At 43.7% G+C, this 18,377-nt stretch overlaps 1 protein-coding gene across 1 annotated transcript in view; it reads right to left on the bottom strand.

Annotated features, from left to right (window-relative positions):
- The window catches only part of STK32C (serine/threonine kinase 32C), a 173,658-nt gene that overhangs the window by 55,170 nt on the left and 100,111 nt on the right, over positions 1 to 18,377 (bottom strand). The gene's annotated exons all lie outside the window — the stretch shown is intronic.

Below are 18,377 nucleotides of genomic sequence, written 5' to 3'. Positions count from 1 at the left end.
AGCTGTCCATTTATTCCTACTCTCTGCTTCCTGTTCTTTAACCAGTTACTGATCCATAAGAGCACTTCTCCTCTTATTCAATAACTGCTAGGTTTGTTCATGAGTCTTTAGTGAGGGACTTTGTCCAAAGCCTTTTGAAAATCAAAGTAAACAATGTCACCCCTATCCACATGCTTGCTGACACTCTCAAAGAACTCTAAAGGTTAATGAGACAGAACTTTGTAAAAGCCATGTTGATTCTTCTTTAACAAGACATGTCCTTCTATATGCTTGAAAATTTTATCTTTTATCATGCATTCCAACAAATTAACCAGAACAGATGTTAAGCTAACTGGTCTTTAATTTCTGGATCGTTTAAAAAAAATAGTCGTTACATTGGCCACTTTCCAATCTTCTGCTACAGAGGCTAATCTTAAGGACACATTATATATTTTTGCTAGAAAATGAGCAATTTCACATTTGAGTTTTTAAAGAACTCTCATAGGGATACTATCTGGATCCGGTGATTTGTTCATTTTCAATTTGTCAGTTACAACTTGCCTCAGTTCCTCAGCTTCCCTTCCTGAAAATATTGGTTCTGGCACAAGTATCTGCCCTACATCTTCTGCTGTGATGACAGACACAAACAATTAATTCAGCTTCTCTGCAATCTCATTATCATCTCTTAGTACTCCTTTAACTCCCTTGCCATCCAACCTTCCAACTGCCTTGTTAGCTGGTTTCTTGCTTCTGATGTGTTTGAAGAATGTTCATTGTTGATCTTAATGTTATTAGCAATATGCTCCTCAGACTCCTTTTTTTGCATCTCTTATTGTCAACTTACATTTTTTTGTGTGCAAGTTCATCTTCTCTTTGTTCTTGTTTGGGCAACATATCTATTTTCTAAAAGAAGCCTTCTTTTTTTAATAGCTTCCTTGACTCTGCTCATTAAGGAGGCTAATGACCTCTTGGATTTTGTGGTACCTTTCCAGGCGTATCATATATATTCTAGCTGAGGTTTGAATATTGTGGTTTTGAATAACTCCCAAGTGTTCTGGAGGTATTTGATCTTCTTGATTTTCCCTTTCAACTATCTTTTTTTTTTAAAGTTGGAAAAGTGTTCTCTTTTGTAGTCAAAGATGATGGTGTTGGACCTCCTTGGTAATTTTCTAGTTGCATATAAATTAAATTTGTAAGCACTGTGGCTATTGTTTCCAGCTCCTTCAATAACACTTACATTTTGCATGAGGTCCTGGGCACCATTTATAAAGTCCAGAGTTGCTTACCCTCTGTTCACTTCTATAACCACCTGTTCTAGCACCCAGTTGTTTCTAGTATCTAGAAGTTTGATCTCTTTGCCATGCCTAGAACACGCATTTATGCATGTGAGGATAGTTAGAGTCACTCATTACTATAACACTTCCCCATTTGGATGCCTCCCTGATCTCATTCTCCATTCCAAGATCATCCTGAGCTTTTTGGCCAGGGGAACAACATGCCCTCAGTACTAAATTAATTTGGGGGCCTGGTATTGTCACCTACAGTGATTATGTGGAGGAATCTGTCCATTTGAGGTTTCTAGTCTTTTGACACTATGCCCTCTTTGACACAGAAAGCAACACTACCCCCAGTACACCCTTCCTTGCCCTTCCTATAGAGAATGACCATATCCCACTGGTTCTCTCTATTCCACCAGTTTTCTGTTATGGCCACTTTATCTTTGTTCCTCCAGATGTTTTAGACTACAGTGCCCAGCATTTCTCACCACTGGCCATGCTGGCTGGGCTGCTGGGAACTGAAGTCCAAACATCTGGATGGCATCACCTGGGGAAGGCTGGTATAGTGAGTCAAAGAAGTTCTGCTCATCGAGTGACCTTGGGAAAGGAGGACTCAACTATGGACACATTTTGAAAATAGCTTCAAATCAATTTAATGAGGGGCCACAGTACCTAGGCCATATTTGGAAGTTAAAACTGGAAAGAAACATTTTCCAAATGATGAAAATATGGTGCCTATGATGAAAGGCCACTCAGGGTGAAGAAAGGTTAAAGTACAGTTGCTATTTTTTGAAGGGCTCAAACAAAGAAGTTATATTTATCCTTGAGTTTTAACCGACTTCCCAAGCACAGCTGCCCCTTTTAATTAACCTCACCAGAGGCGGTGGCTGAAGTAAGATGATTTGATATAATGTGAAAACTACTTATCTTAATTCAAAGAGAATGTGTGTATTAAATAGCTATGCTAAATTGCTCAAATGTCCTGTTTTGTTTTCTAATTCATTAATGAAGGCAAATAATGGGGTTAGGGTCTTTCACCCCCCCCTGCCCCGTATCCATTAACAGAAAAGTTTGTCCCAAGGAAACAAGCTATCTGCACTTGGCAGAATTGCCTCATTTCAAAACAAGCATGTATGCTATTACCTATCAAAGCAATTCACATGGAGCACCATTGCCAAGTATATTGTTCTCATTCTACAGCTACTATCTAATGAAAGGAGAAAGAAAATCAAAACTCACTGAAATGAACCTACTTAGTCTTACAGCTCTTCTAAAAAGCACTCACACCCAAAGCCCATGTTACTTTAAAGATGTAGGTAGCAGCTATGTCTTTTCTTTTTTTACTCTAGAGTAAACGCGAGGCCCTTGATCTGGATTGGGACTCTTGGAGGGGGGAGGGCTGGGGACTTTTTCCCTCCAATACTGCAATCCCAATCTGGGTTGGGCCCTCATGCCTGCAATATATATTGCCAAACAGTGGTCCATTAAAGCAAATGGGTCACTATTTGGTAATATTGCCAAACAGTGGTCCATTAAAGCAAATGGGTCACTATTTGGTAATATTGCCAAACAGTGGTCCATTAAAGCAAATGGGTCACTATTTGGTAATATTGCCAAACAGTGGTCCATTAAAGCAAATGGGTCACTATTTGGTAATATTGCCAAACAGTGGTCCATTAAAGCAAATGGGTCACTATTTGGTAATATTGCCAAACAGTGGTCCATTAAAGCAAATGGGTCACTATTTGGTAATATTGCCAAACAGTGGTCCAAAAAAGCAAATGGGTCACTATTTGGTAATATTGCCAAACAGTGGTCCAAAAAAGCAAATGGGTCACTATTTGGTAATATTGCCAAACAGTGGTCCAAAAAAGCAAATGGGTCACTATTTGGTAATATTGCCAAACAGTGGTCCAAAAAAGCAAATGGGTCACTATTTGGTAATATTGCCAAACAGTGGTCCAAAAAAGCAAATGGATCACTATTTGGTAATATTGCCAAACAGTGGTCCATTAAAGCAAATGTATCACTATTTGGTAATATATTCCAGACATAGGGGGCCCGATTGGGACCACAATGGGGGGAAAAGGTTAAAGCCTCCCTACCCCAACCCTAGTGCTAGGATCCTGATCTGGATTGAGACCCCTGCGCTTACTCTAGAGTAAAAAAGAAAAAAAGACATAGTTGCTAACTGTGTCTTTAAAGTAAGGTGAGCTTTGGCCCTTAGACGCGCACTCTGGTGAAACTCAAGTGCAGGAGTGTTGAACCTCTTTCAGCCAGCATGCCAAATTCCATTTCAGAGATGCTCTGCAGGGCAGCATTCCAGTGGTGGGCAGGGCCAAAGACAAAAGGAGTAAGGCTGAAGATGCCAGCATATTTTAGCTTAAAGGTCTTAGTGCCAGTAACTAAGCCTTAGGAGAATCATCTCACCCTCTTAGAATGAGGAAACATTGCCCAAAAGCTGGGAAACCACACAATGATTGGGGGTCAGGGAAAGGGAGCATGGCTATCTGGGAAACCTAGGTGAGCTGCATTTGGGCCCTGGCCTGAGGTTCTATGCCCCTGCTCTAGGGAAAGGGGGGTTCGGCAGTTATGGGCAGCCTCTGAAAATACTGAACACCACATGCGCATTCTGTTCAAACTGGATGTGTAGATGATACAGTTTAAAAACTGTGCTCAGGTTATATTAAAGAGGTTGTGATTGAACATAGTCCTGAAGGTGTTGTGATCATCATTAAGGTATGTGATCATCCATGTGTTTTGGATGTTTCCCAGGCCATACAGGCATGCACTTTCTCGAACCATGCATTGTTTTCATGAGCCCATTTTTTTTCAGTGTTTGGTACTCTCTTGCAGAAAGAGTTATCGACTGTTTGCTTGTTTGCAGGTTCGTGTGGAAACAGGATGGAATGGACTTATGAATGAACATATGCAACTGTGCCACACAGATGAAATGGCATTATTATTTTTTCCATATTTATATCCCACCCTTCCTCCAAAGAGTCCAAGGTGATGATATCCGTGAGGTTATCCCAATTATTCTCCATTAAGGATCCCCCTTTTATTTATGAAATCCCCACAACTTTACTGGCCTGTGTGTGGTGAATAGTCCCTTTTGAATCTCACCATTTTTTTTTTAACACAATGGGAAATTTTTTCCTTATTTAAAGATATGTACTTTTTAATGTTATGATCCCATGTGTGTATCCTACCCCTTATCTTCCACTGCCAACCATCTTTTCTGGTAAAATCATATATATTTCCTGTTTCCAGTAGCTGGATAGGTGTGAGATAGGCCAGGAGATTATTTAAATTGAAACAAATATACTAAAATTTATTTAAGCTATGTGTTTTGCTGTTGTTTATTCGGTCAGTCGCTTCCGACTCTTCGTGACTTCATGGACCAGCCCACGCCAGAGCTTCCTGTCGGCCGTCGCCACCCCCAGCTCCCCCAAGGTCGAGTCCGGCACCTCCAGAATATCATCCATCCACCTTGCCCTTGGTCGGCCCCTCTTCCTTTTGCCTTCCACTTTCCCTAGCATCAGCATCTTCTCCAGGCTATCCTGTCTTCTCATTATGTGGCCAAAGTACGTCAGTTTTGCCTTTAATATCATTCCCTCAAGTGAGCAGTATGGCTTTATTTCCTGGAGTATGGACTGGTTTGATCTTCTTGTACTCCAAGGCACTCTCAGAATTTTCCTCCAGCACCACAGTTCAAAAGCATCTATCTTCCTTCGCTCAGCCTTCCTTATGGTCCAGCTCTCGCAGCCATAGGTTACTACGGGGAATACCATTGCTTTCACTATGCAGACCTTTGTTGTCAGTGTGATGTCTCTGCTCTTCACTATTTTATCAAGATTTGTCATTGCCCTCCTCCCAAGAAGTAAATGTCTTCTGATTTCCTGGCTGCAGTCAGCGTCTGCAGTAATCTTTGCACCTAGAAAGACAAAGTCTGTCACTGCCTCCACGCTTTCTCCTTCTATTTGCTAGTTATCAATCAAGCTGGTTGCCATAATCTTGGTTTTTTTGAGGTTTAACTGCAACCCAGCTTTTGCACTTTCTTCTTTCACCTTCATCATGAGGTTCCTCAGCTCCTCCTCGCTTTCAGTCATCAAAGTGGTATCATCTGCATATCGGAGATTGTTAATGTTTCTTCCAGCGATTTTAACTCCAGCCTTGGCTTCAAGCCCAGCACATCGCATGATGTGTTCTGCGTACAGGTTGAATAGGTAGGGTGAGAGTATACAACCCTGCCGTACTCCTTTCCCAATCTTAAACCAGTCCGTTGTTCCATGGTCTGTTCTTACTGTTGCTACTTGGTGGTTATACAGATTCCTCAGGAGGCAGACAAGATGACTTGGTATCCCCATACCACCAAGAACTTGCCACAATTTGTTATGATCCACACAGTCAAAGGCTTTAGAATAGTCAATAAAACAGAAATAGATGTTTTTCTGAAACTCCTTGGCTTTCTCCATTATCCAGCGGATATTGGCAATTTGGTCTCTAGTTCCTCTGCCTTTTCTAAACTCGGCTTGTACATCTGGCAATTCTCATTCCATGAATTGCTGGAGTCTACCTTGCAAGATCTTGAGCATTACCTTACTGGCATGTGAAATAAGTGCCACTGTTCGATAGTTTGAACATTCTTTGGTGGTTCCCTTTTTTGGTATGGGGATATAGGTTGCTTTTTTCCAATCTGTTGGCCATTTTTGTGTTTTCCAAATTTGCTGGCATATGGCATGCATCACCTTGACAGCATCATCTTGCAAGATTTTAAACAGTTCAGCTGGGATACCGTCATCTCCTGCTGCCTTGTTATTAGCAATGCTTGTTGTTGTTGTTGTTGTTGTTCAGTCGTTCAGTTGTGTCCGACTCTTCGTGACCCCATGGACCATAATACGCCAGGCCTTCCTGTCCTGCGCTCTCTCCCGGAGTGTGCTCAAGTTCATATTCATTGCATCGGTGATGCTATCTAGCCATCTCATCCTCTGCCGTCCCCTCCTCCTTTTGCCTTCAGTCTTTCCCAGTATCAGGGTCTTTTCCAGAGAGTTTTCTCTTCGCATTAGGTGACCAAAATATTTGAGCTTCAGCTTCAGTATCTGTCCTTCCAATGAGCACTTGGACTGATTTGACCTCCTTGCATCCCAGGGGACTCGTAAGAGTCTTCTCCAGCACCACAGTTCGAAAGTATTGATTCTTCGGCGCTCAGCCTTCCTTATAGTCCAGCTCTCACAGCCATACATTACTACTGGGAAAACCATAGCTTTGATTAGACGGACCTTTGTCGGTAAGGTGATATCTCTGCTTCTTACTATGCTGTCTAGGTTTGCCATAGCTTTCCTCCCAAGGAGCAAGTGTCTTTTAATGTCATGGCTACAGTCACCGTCTGCCGTGATCTTGGAGCCCAAGAAAGTAAAATCTGTCACTGCTTCCATTTCTTCCCCTTCTATATGCCAGGAAGTGATAGGGCCAGATGACATGATCTTCGTTTTTTTAATGTTGAGTTTCAAACCAGCTTTTGCACTCTCCTCTTTCACCCTCAACAAGAGGCTCTTGAGATCCTCTTCACTTTCTGCCATTAGGGTGGTATCGTCTGCATATCGGAGGTTGTTGATAATTCTCCCGGCAATCTTAATTCCGACCTGTGATTCATCCAACCCGGCATTTCTCATGATGTACTCTGCATATAAGTTAAATAAGCAGGGTGACAATATGCAGCCTTGTCGTACTCCTTTCCCAATTTTGAACCAATCGGTTGTTCCATGTCTGGTTCTTACTGTTGCTTCTTGACCCTCGTACAGGTTTCTCAGGAGACAGGTAAGGTGGTCTGGTACTCCCATCACTTTAAGAATTTGCCACAGTTTGTTGTGATCCACACAATCAAAGGCTTTAGCGTAGTTAATGAAGCAGAAATAGACGTTTTTCTGGAATTCTCTTGCTTTCTCCATGATGCAGCAAATGTTGGCGATTTGATCTCTAGTTCCTCTGCCTCTTCGAAACCCCGCTTGTACTTCCGGTAGTTCTCGGTTCGCATACTGCTGAAGCCTAGCTTGTAGGATTTTGAGCATCACCTTGCTGGCATGTGAAATGAGCGCAATTGTGCAGTAGTTTGAACACTCTTTGGCGTTGCCCTTCTTTGGAATTGGAATGTAAACTGACCTTTTCCAGTCTTGCGGCCATTGTTGAGTGTTCCAAATTTGTTGGCATATTGAGTGCAGCACTTTAACAGCATCACCTTTTAGGATTTTAAATAGCTCAGCTGGAATACTGTCATCTCCACTAGCTTTGTTGTTACTAATGCTTCCTAAGGCCCACTTGACTTCACTCTCTAGGATGTCCGGCTCAAGTTCAGTGAGCGCACTATCATGGCTATCAGGGACATTAAGATCTTTCCTGTATAGTTCTTCTGTGTATTCTTGCCACTTCTTCTTAATCTCATCTGCTTCTGTTAGGTCCCTGCCTTCTTTGTCCTTTATCATGCCCGTCTTTGCACAAAATGTTCCCTTGCATGAAACATTCCCTTGATATCTCCGATTTTCTTGAAGAGATCTCTAGTCTTTCCCATTCTGTTGTTTTCCTCGATTTCTTTGCATTGTTCGTTTAAGAAGGCCTTCTTGTCTCTCCTTGCTATTCTCTGGAACTCTGCATTCAGTTGGATATATCTTCCCCTTTCTCCCTTGCTTTTCACTTCCCTTCTTTCCTCAGCTACTTGTAAAGCTGCATCAGAAAGCCACTTGGCTTTCTTGCATTTCTTTTTCTTTGGGATGGATTGAGTTGCTGCCTCCTGAACAATGTTACGGACCTCCGTCCATAGTTCCTCAGGCACTCTGTCTATCAGGTCTAATCCCTGAAATCTATTCCTCACCTCCACTGTATATTCATAAGGGATATGATTTAGGTCATACCTGAATGGTTTAGTGGTTTTCCCTATGTTCTTCAATTTAAGCCGAAATTTTGCAACAAGAAGCTCATGATCTGAGCCACAGTCAGCTCCAGGTCTTGTTTTTACTCACTGTATAGAGCTTCTCCATCTTTGGCTGCAAAGGACATAATCAATCTGATTTCGATATTGACCATAACATATAATAAATATTTACTCAGCAGGTTAGACAATATTCAAATAGGTTTTACTCAGTGCTAAGGAAGTGGCAGTCATGTTGAGCTTGGTCACCTCTCTAATAAATAAGGCCAGTCAGTTTTCCTTCCCAGTTAGAATTCATAGGTTTGCCTAGAGATTTTTGAACAGAAATCTTCCTTCTGGTCAGGTTCAAACTGATGATAGTTCAGAATGGGAAGAGCTGTAGCGCAATGGTGGACCACATGCTTTGCATTCAGAAGGCCCCAGGTTCAATCCCTGGCATCTCCAGGTAGGGCTAGGGAGGAATCCTGCCTGAAACCCTGGAGAGCCACTGCCAGTCAGTGTCAACAATACTGGGCTAGATGGACCAAGGGTCTGAGTCAGTATAAGGCAGCTGTTCCTAACATAAGAGGTTTACAAGTTGCCACTTTGTGAAGACACCACAGCTTCTTGAGCTCAGGTTCTTACAGCTGACATTAACAGCTTTGGCTCTCTTGAAGGTCTGCTTCAGAAATCTTCCTCATCTTCTGTCTGCACAAAGTCAGCCCTCGGCAATTCTGCATCTGCCTTCCTATCTTCCTCTGGAAAGCCTCTGCTAGCTTGGCTTTCACTCTGCTGTCTTCTCTTACCTCCCCCTCAGCTCCTTCAGCTCAGCTCAGCGGAGTCCTCTTGACACTGATTTTCTTCAACACTCACTACTCACTGACTTAGGATGCTTCTATTGTGCAGTCACCCTGCCTCACTCACAGAATTTCACAAGAGGTTCAGAAGATGTTGTCTTCCACTTGTATCCCTCCTGTGTTTTCCCACTGCTTCTTCCATTCCCCCGACCCCACCTCCCAGAAAAACAGTAAGAAGGAAAAGATGGAATAGCTGCATAATGTCTTTTGACTGGTAGCACTGGGAGCTGTCCATCTGGAAGCACCCTTACTGACTCCCTGACAGGGCTGTCTGGCTATTTATTCGTTCCTGCAAACACAAAACAATACCAACCAATCAAAACTTACACACTGCACAGTTCATTGGACTATAAAGACCAATGAGTGATGATGGAATGTTCACCCCTTGACCTATCAGTGACTGACCTTTTGCACCTATTTTAATGCCCCTGTCCTGCATGAATACAGTCTCTTTTGGACTTAGAAGTAACTCTGCCATGTGATAGCCACTCCCTTGTCCACAGTAATGGTAATAGAACTCTGCTGCTTGGCAGGTTGCCAACTGAGGACCACAATATAACTTTCTGAAAAACATTTACCTCAGAATTTTAACCATTTTAACAATTCCTCCATAGATAGGTTAGGCTATGATTTGCCCAAGGTTGCCCAGCAAACTTCATTGCTGAGCAAGATTTGAACACGAGTTTCCCATACTGAAATCCCATTACATCTTAGAATGGATTATCTTGCCTGTATCATAAATATGAACTTCATTACACACGAGACCTACAAAATCCATTGGTATATCTTTGACCTATTTGTTCCTTTACCAATTTGTCTTGTTCATAAGAATGTAAGAACATAAGAATAGCAATGCTGGATCAGACCAAGGGTCCATCTAGTCCAGCACTCTGTTCACACAGCAGCCAACCAGCTGTTGACCAGGAACCCACAAGCAGGGCATGAGTACAGCAGCACCCTCCTGCCCATGTTCCCCACCAACTGGTGAAATAGGCTCACTGCCTCTGGTACTGGGGGTAGCACATAGTGTATTGGCCCCAGGAGTGTAGCCAAGTCATTTATAGTGTCAGAGGGGCCTAGAGATCCATAATGCTATTTGTGCAATTCCCATGCTAGTAAGCCTCTGAGCATGTGCAGATGAGTAAAAAGGCTGATAACAGCCTTCTTCGTGTATTCCTTGCTAATGGGTAGAGTCTTTATCTCTGATGTGCCCCTGGGAAGCAAAATCTGTTTACAGGTGGCTGTGCCTGAGAACCAAGCACTTCTAGCCTATGCTGAGAATGAATGCTAGGAGTGCTTGCTAGTGTTTTGCTGCCTCATGGCTAACATGTATTGTATAAAACCCCTGTCTGATCCAACCATTGGGTATGCCTGTGTGCTGTAAGTACTCAATAAAGTCTCCTTGTAAGCAAACCTTTGAGTCTGATTTATCACTATCTTGGCTCCTCTAACCTAAGAGTTCAGCACCCACGGCCGGAGTGACACACATAGCCATCAAGACTAGTAGCCACTGATAGCCTTTTCCTCCAGGAATTTGTCCAACCCCCTTTTAAAACCATCCAAATTGGTGGCCATCACTACATCCTGTGGTAGCGAATTTCATAGTTTAACTATGCACTGCATGAAGAAGTCCTTCCTTTTATCTGTCCTGACTCTCCCACCAATCAGCTTAATGGGAGGACACCAGGTTCTAGTATTCTGAGAGAGGGAGAAAAATGTCTCCCTATCCACATTCTCCACACCATGCATACTTTTGTACACCTCTATCATGTCTCCACTTACCCACATTTTTTCCAAGCTAAACAATCCCAGCTATTGTAACCTTCGCTGATAGGGGAGATGCTCTAGCATCTTGATCATTTTAGTTGCCCTTTTCTGCACTTTTTCCAGCTCTACAATTGATTTTTTTTTTTTTTAAGGTGTGGTGAACAGAACTGTACACAGTATTCCAAGTGTGGTCACACCATAGATTTGCATGGAGGCAGTATGATATTGGCAGTTTTACTCTCAATTCCTTTTCTAATTATGCCTACCATGGAGTTTGCCTTTTTTACAGCGGCCGCACTCTGGGTTGACATCTTCATTGAGCTGTCCACCACAGCCCCAAGAGAACCCCCAAGATCTCTTTCCTGGTTGGTCACTGCTAGGTCAGATCCCATCAGGCTATACTTGAAATCGGGATTTTTTGCCCCAATGTGAATCACTTTTCACTCACTTACATTGAACCACATTTGCCATATGGATGCCCATTCTCCCAGTTTGGAGAGATCCTTTTGGAGCTCCTCACAATCCCTTTTTGTTTTAACCACCCTAAAGAATTTGGTGTCATCCGCGAACTTGGCCACTTCAATACTCACTCCTAATTCCAGGTCATTTATGAACAGGTTGAAAAGCATTGGTCCTAATACAGATCCCTGTGGGACCCCACTATTTACTTCCCTCCATTGGGAGAATTTACCATTTATTCCTACTCTCTCTTTCTGCTCTTTAACCAGTTACTGATCTGTAAGAGGACCTCTCCTCTTATTCCATGACTGCTAAGTTTGCTTAGGAGTCTTTGGTGAGAGACTTTGTCAAAAGCCTTTTGGAAGGCCACTTCCACTTGTGTGCTTGACCCTTGCCCTTCATGGCTTATTAAATCAAACAAGGAGGGGTTGTCCGGCTGGGTCCAGGAGGTTGTAAATTCTTCCTTGAGAGAGGGAGTGGTGCCTGCTGCTTTAAAAGAGGCAGTAATTAGACCACTCCTGAAAAAGCCTAACCTGGACCCAGAGGATGTTAACAATTATAGGCCAGTGGCCAACATCCCCTTCCTGGGCAAGGTGCTTGAGCGGGTGGTTGAAGGACAGCTCCAGGCACTCTTGAATGAAACGGATTATCTAGATCCATTTCAATCGGGCTTCAGGCCTGGTTTTGGAACGGAAACTGCCTTGGTCGCCCTGTGGGATGACCTCTGCCAGGAGAGGGACAGGGGGAGTGTGACCCTGTTGATTCTCCTGGACCTCTCAGCGGCTTTCGATACCATCGACCATGGTATCCTTCTGGATAGGTTGTCTGGGTTAGGAGTTGGAGGCACTGCACTACAGTGGTTCTGCTCCTACTTGGATGGCCGATTCCAGTAGGTGGTGTTGGGGCATTATTGCTCTGTGCCATGGCAATTGTGCCATGGGGTTCCACAGGGCTCTATTTTATCCCCCATGCTGTTTAGCATCTACATGAAACCGCTGGGGGAGGTTATCCGGAGGTGTGGGCTGAGGTGCCATCAATATGTGGATGACACCCAGCTCTACCTCTCTTTCTCATCAAAACCAGGTGAGGCAGTGGCTGTTCTGAACCAGTGCCTGGGCATGGTAATGGACTGGATGAGGGCTAATAAACTGAAACTCAATCCAGACAAGACGGAGGTACTGTTAGTGGGTGGTTCGTCTGCCCGGCTAGGTGATATTCAACCTGTTCTGGAGGGGGTTGCACTCCCCCTAAAGGATCAGGTTCGTAGTTTGGGGGTGCTCTTGGATCCAGAACTGTCACTTGAGGCACAGGTGAACTCAGTGGCGCGGAGCACTTTTTATCAGCTTAGGCTGGTATACCAACTACGTCCTTATCTGGACAGAGATAGCCTAGCTACAGTTATCCATGCTCTGATAACTTCTTGTCTGGATTACTGCAATGCGTTATACGTGGGGCTGCCTTTGAAAACGGTCCGGAAACTTCAGCTGGTCCAAAATAGGGCAGCAAGATTGTTAACAGGGACTGGCTTGCGAGCTCATATTACGCCAGTACTTTTCCAGCTGCACTGGCTGCCAGTCCATTTCCGGGCCCGATTCAAAGTGCTGGTGTTAACATTCAAAGCCCTTAACGGCTTGGGGCCAGGTTACCTGAAGGATCGCCTCCTCCCATATGTGCCTGCCCGGATCTTAAGATCATCATCAGCGGCCCTTCTCTGTGAGCCCCTGCCAAAGGAAGTGAGGCGGGTGGCTACTAGGAGGAGGGCTTTTTCTGTTGTGGCACCCCGGCTCTGGAATGAGCTCCCTAGTGAGGTTCGCCTGGCGCCTACATTGTACTCCTTTCGGCGCCAGGTGAAGACCTTTTTATTTTCCCAGGCATTTTAGCATTTTAGCTTTCTAAATTTTTATCTTTGCTGTTTTAAATCTGTATTTTAAACTCCTGTACTGCTGCTAGGTTTTATTGTGGTTGTATTGTTATATTGTGGTTTTAATGTTCTATATATTTTAAATTGTTTTATTGTGTGTTGTTTGGTTTTAATTTTTGTGAACCGCCCAGAGAGCTTCGGCTATTGGGCGGTATAGAAATGAAATAAATAAATAAATAAATAAATCCAAGTAAACAATATTTACTGGATTGCCCCTGTCTACATGTTTATTGACACTCTCAAAGAACTCTAAAAGGTTAGTGAGACAGGACTTACCTTTGCGGAAGCCGTGTCGATTCTTTTTCAGCAGGGCTTGTCCTTCTATATGCTTACTAATTTTATCTTTAATAATGCCTTCGACCAATTTACCCGGAACAGACTTTAGGCTAACCAGCTGTAATTTCCCAGATCCCGTCTGGATCCCTTTTTGAAAATTGGTGTTGCATTGGCCATCTTCCAATCCTCTTATATAGGGTGTCTTAGGGACATGTTGCATATTTTGGTTAGAAGATCAGCAATTTCATATTTGAGTTCTTTGAGAACTCTAGGATGGATACCATCCAGGCCTGGTGATTTATTTGCTTTCAATTTATCAATAAGGTTGAGATCTTCATCTCCATTCACCATTATTTCCCTCAGTTCCTCAGACTCCCTTCCTGAAAAAGTCAGTTCAGGCACAGCTATCTGTTCTATATCTTCTGCAGTGAAGACAGATGAAAAGAATTCCTTCAGCTTCTCTGCAATCTCCTTGTCCTCCTTCAGTACTCCTTTAACTCCATTGTCATCCAGTGGTCCAACTGCCTCCCTAGCTGGTTTTCTGCTTCTGATATATTTAAAGAATTATTTATTGTTTGTGCAAGCTTGTGCTACCTTTTGTTTTCCTTTCTGGGGCAAGACTTCCATTTTCTGAAGGAAGCTCTCTTTTCCCTAATAGCTCCCTTAACACTGCTCATTAACTATTCCGGCGACCTCTTGGACTTGATGCTACCTTTCCTAACCTGTGCTATACATTTTAGCTGGGCTTCTATTATTGTGGTTTTGAGTAATCGCCAAGCATTTTGAAGGGATTTAATCCTCTTGATTGCCCCTTTTAACTTCCTTTTCACCAGTTCCCTCATTTTAGAGATGTTTCCTCTTTTGAAGTCAAATGTGACTGTGTTGGACTTCCTGGGCAATTTTCCACTTAAATATATATTAAATCTGATAGCACTGTGATCACTGTTTCCAGTTGTTCTAATTAACAACAATTACATCTTGTACTAGGTCCTGGGTGACATCACTTAGGATTAAATCCAAGATCACCTCCCCTCTGGCCAGTTCCATGACCAACTGTTCTAGGGCACAATCGTTTAGGGCATCGAGAAATTTAACCTCTTTGTTGTGGGCTGGAACATGCATTTATCCAATCAATGTGGGGGTCATTGAAGTCACCCATTATTAGTCAAACACCTCCTTGTTTGGAGGCCTCCCTGATTTTGTTTTCTATCTCAAGGTCACTCTGAGCATTCTGGTCTGGGGGACGATAGCATGTTCCTAGCACTAAATTAATTTTGAAGCCTGTTATTGTCACCCACAGTGTTTCTGTGGAAGAGCCTGCCCCTTTTAGGTGTTCTAATCTGCTAGACACTATGCCCCCTTTGACGTACAGGGCAACACCTCCCCCAGTATGCCCTTCCCTGTACTTCCTATAGAATTTATATCCAGAGATGACTGTATCCCACTGGTTCTCTCCACTCCACCAGGCTTCTGTAATGCCCACTATGTCCAGGTTCTCCTTTAAAACCAGGCATTCCAACTCTCCCATTTTGGCTCGGAGGCTTCTAGCACTTGCATAAGAACACCTATACATGGTGTCCTTCCCCAGAGGCCTGTGGCGTGTTCATCTTTTGCTGTGGGACATTGGCCCCTTTGATTGGCTATTATGTTCTACTGTGTACTCCTGGCCTATTTCCTCCCCTTCTACCTTTGGGCAATCAAAAACATTTTTATCTGCATCGCTTTGGGATGATTTAACCCGAACCGGATGCTTCCCAGCTCCTGTAGGCTTTCCCCCAGGGTTTAGTTTAAAAGCTGCTCTGCCACCCTTTTTATGTTTAGCGCCAGCAATCTGGTTCCATTTTGGTTCAAGTGGAGTCCATCCCTCTTGTATAGGCCCGTTGTTGTTGTTCAGTCATTCAGTCGTGTCCGACTCTTCGTGACCCCATGGACCATAGCACGCCAGGCCTTCCTGTCCTGCGCTCTCTCCCGGAGCGTGCTCAAGTTCATATTCATTGCATCCGTGATGCTATCTAGCCATCTCATCCTCTGCCGTCCCCTTCTCCTTTTGCCTTCAGTCTTTCCCAGCATCAGGGTCTTTTCCAGGGAGTTTTCTCTTCGCATTAGGTGGCCAAAATATTGGAGCTTCAGCTTCATTATCTGTCCTTCCAATGAGCACTCAGGGTTGATTTCCTTTAGGATGGACTGATTTGACCTCCTTGCAGTCCAGGGGACTCGTAAGAGTCTTCTCCAGCACCACAGTTCGAAAGCATCAATTCTTCGGCGCTCAGCCTTCCTTATAGTCCAGCTCTCACAGCCATACATTACTACTGGGAAAACCATAGCTTTGATTATACGGACCTTTGTCGGCAAGGTGATGTCTCTGCTTCTTACTATGCTGTCTAGGTTGGCCATAGCTTTCCTCCCAAGGAGCAAGCGTCTTTTAATTTCATGGCTACAGTCACCGTCTGCCGTGATCTTGGAGCCCAAGAAAGTAAAATCTGTCACTGCTTCCATTTCTTCCCCTTCTATATGCCAGGAAGTGATAGGGCCAGATGACATGATCTTCGTTTTTTTAATGTTGAGTTTCAAACCAGCTTTTGCACTCTCCTCTTTCACCCTCAACAAGAGGCTCTTGAGATCCTCTTCACTTTCTGCCATTAGGGTGGTATCGTCTGCATATCGGAGGTTGTTGATAATTCTCCCGGCAATCTTAATTCCGACCTGTGATTCATCCAACCCGGCATTTCTCATGATGTACTCTGCATATAAGTTAAATAAGCAGGGTGACAATATGCAGCCTTGTCGTACTCCTTTCCCAATTTTGAACCAATCGGTTGTTCCATGTCTGGTTCTTACTGTTGCTTCTTGACCCTCGTACAGGTTTCTCAGGAGACAGGTAAGGTGGTCTGGTACTCCCATCACTTTAAGAATTTGCCACAGTTTGTTGTGATCCACACAATCAAAGGCTTTAGCGTAGTCAATGAAGCAGAAATAGACGTTTTTCTGGAATTCTCTTGCTTTCTCCATGATGCAGCGAATGTTGGCGATTTGATCTCTAGTTCCTCTGCCTCTTCGAAACCCAGCTTGTACTTCCGGTAGTTCTCGGTTCGCATACTGCTGAAGCCTAGCTTGTAGGATTTTGAGCATCACCTTGCTGGCATGTGAAATGAGCGCAATGGTGCGGTAGTTTGAACACTCTTTGGCGTTGCCCTTCTTTGGAATTGGAATGTAAACTGACCTTTTCCAGTCTTGTGGCCACTGTTGAGTGTTCCAGATTTGTTGGCATATTGAATGCAGCACTTTAACAGCATCATCTTTTAGGATTTTAAATAGCTCGGCTGGAATACTGTCATCTCCGCTAGCTTTGTTGTTACTAATGCTTCCTAAGGCCCACTTGACTTCACTCTCTAGGATGTCCGGCTCAAGTTCAGTGAGCGCACTATCATGGCTATCAGGGACATTAAGATCTTTCCTGTATAGTTCTTCTGTGTATTCTTGCCACCTCTTCTAAATCTCATCTGCTTCTGTTAGGTCCCTGCCTTCTTTGTCCTTTATCATGCCCGTCTTTGCACAAAACGTTCCCTTGAGATCTCCAATTTTCTTGAAGAGATCTCTAGTCTTTCCCATTCTGTTGTTTTCCTCGATTTCTTTGCATTGTTCGTTTAAGAAGGCCTTCTTGTCTCTCCTTGCTATTCTCTGGAACTCTGCATTCAGTTGGGTATATCTTCCCCTTTCTCCTTTGCTTTTCGCTTCCCTTATTTCGTGAGCTACTTGTAAAGCCTCATCAGACAGCCACTTGGCTTTCTTGCATTTCTTTTTCTTTGGGACGGATTTCGTTGCTGCCTCCTGAACAATGTTACGGACCTCCGTCCATAGTTCCTCAGGCACTCTGTCTATCAGGTCTAATCCCTGAAATCTATTCCTCACCTCCACTGTATATTCATCAGGGATATGATTTAGGTCATACCTGAACGGTTTAGTGGTTTTCCCGACGTTCTTCAATTTAAGCCGAAATTTTGCAAGAAGCAGCTCATGATCTGAGCCACAGTCAGCTCCAGGTCTTGTTTTTACTGACTGTATGGAGCTTCTCCATCTTTGGCTGCAAAGGACATAATCAATCTGATTTCGATATTGACCATCTGGCGACGTCCATGTGTAGAGTCGCCTCTTGTGCTGTTGGAAAAGAGTGTTTGCTATGATCAGCATGTTCTCTTGGCAAAACTCTATTAGCTTTTGTCCTGCTTCATTTTGTACACCAAGGCCATGCCTGCCTGTTATCCCGGTGATTTCTTGACTTCCTACTTTAGCATTCCAATCCCCTATGATGAAGAGGACATCTTTTTTTGGTGTTAGTTCTAGAAGGTGTTGTAGGTCTTCATAGAACCGATCAACCTCAGCTTCTTCGGCCTCAGTGGTTGGGGCATAGACTTGAATTACTGTGATGTTGAATGGTTTGCCTTGGATTCGTACTGAGATCATTCTATCATTTTTAAGATTGTACCCCAGTACTGCTTTTCCCACCCTTTTGTTGACTATGAGTGCTACTCCATTTCTTCTAAGGGATTCTTGCCCACAATAGTAGATATGATGGTCACCTGAATTATAGGCCCGGCTTGTCCCCAAACACTCCCCAGTGCCTAACACATCTGAACCCCTTCCTCCCTGCACCACCGTCTCATCCACACATTGAGACTCCTCAGCTTCACCTGTCTAGCTGGCCCAGTGTGTGGAACAGGTAGCATTTCAGAGAAAGACACCTTGGTGGCCTTGGATTTCAACCTCCTACCTAGCAACCTAAATTTGGCTTCCAGGACCTCATGACTACATTTCCCCAAATCATTGGTAGCAACATGGACCACAACCACTGATTCCACCCTAGCACTATCTACTAGGCTATCTAGATGGCGCGTGATATCCGCAACCTTCGCACTAGGCAGGCACTTCACCATGAGGTC

This window comes from Heloderma suspectum, chromosome 3 (genome assembly GCF_057233095.1).
Source record: "Heloderma suspectum isolate Gila_16-S chromosome 3, 16-S_ref, whole genome shotgun sequence".
NCBI lineage: Eukaryota > Metazoa > Chordata > Lepidosauria > Squamata > Helodermatidae > Heloderma > Heloderma suspectum.
The sequence above is the reverse complement of the archived record's forward strand: the minus strand, read 5'-3'. Positions and strand labels throughout refer to the sequence as shown.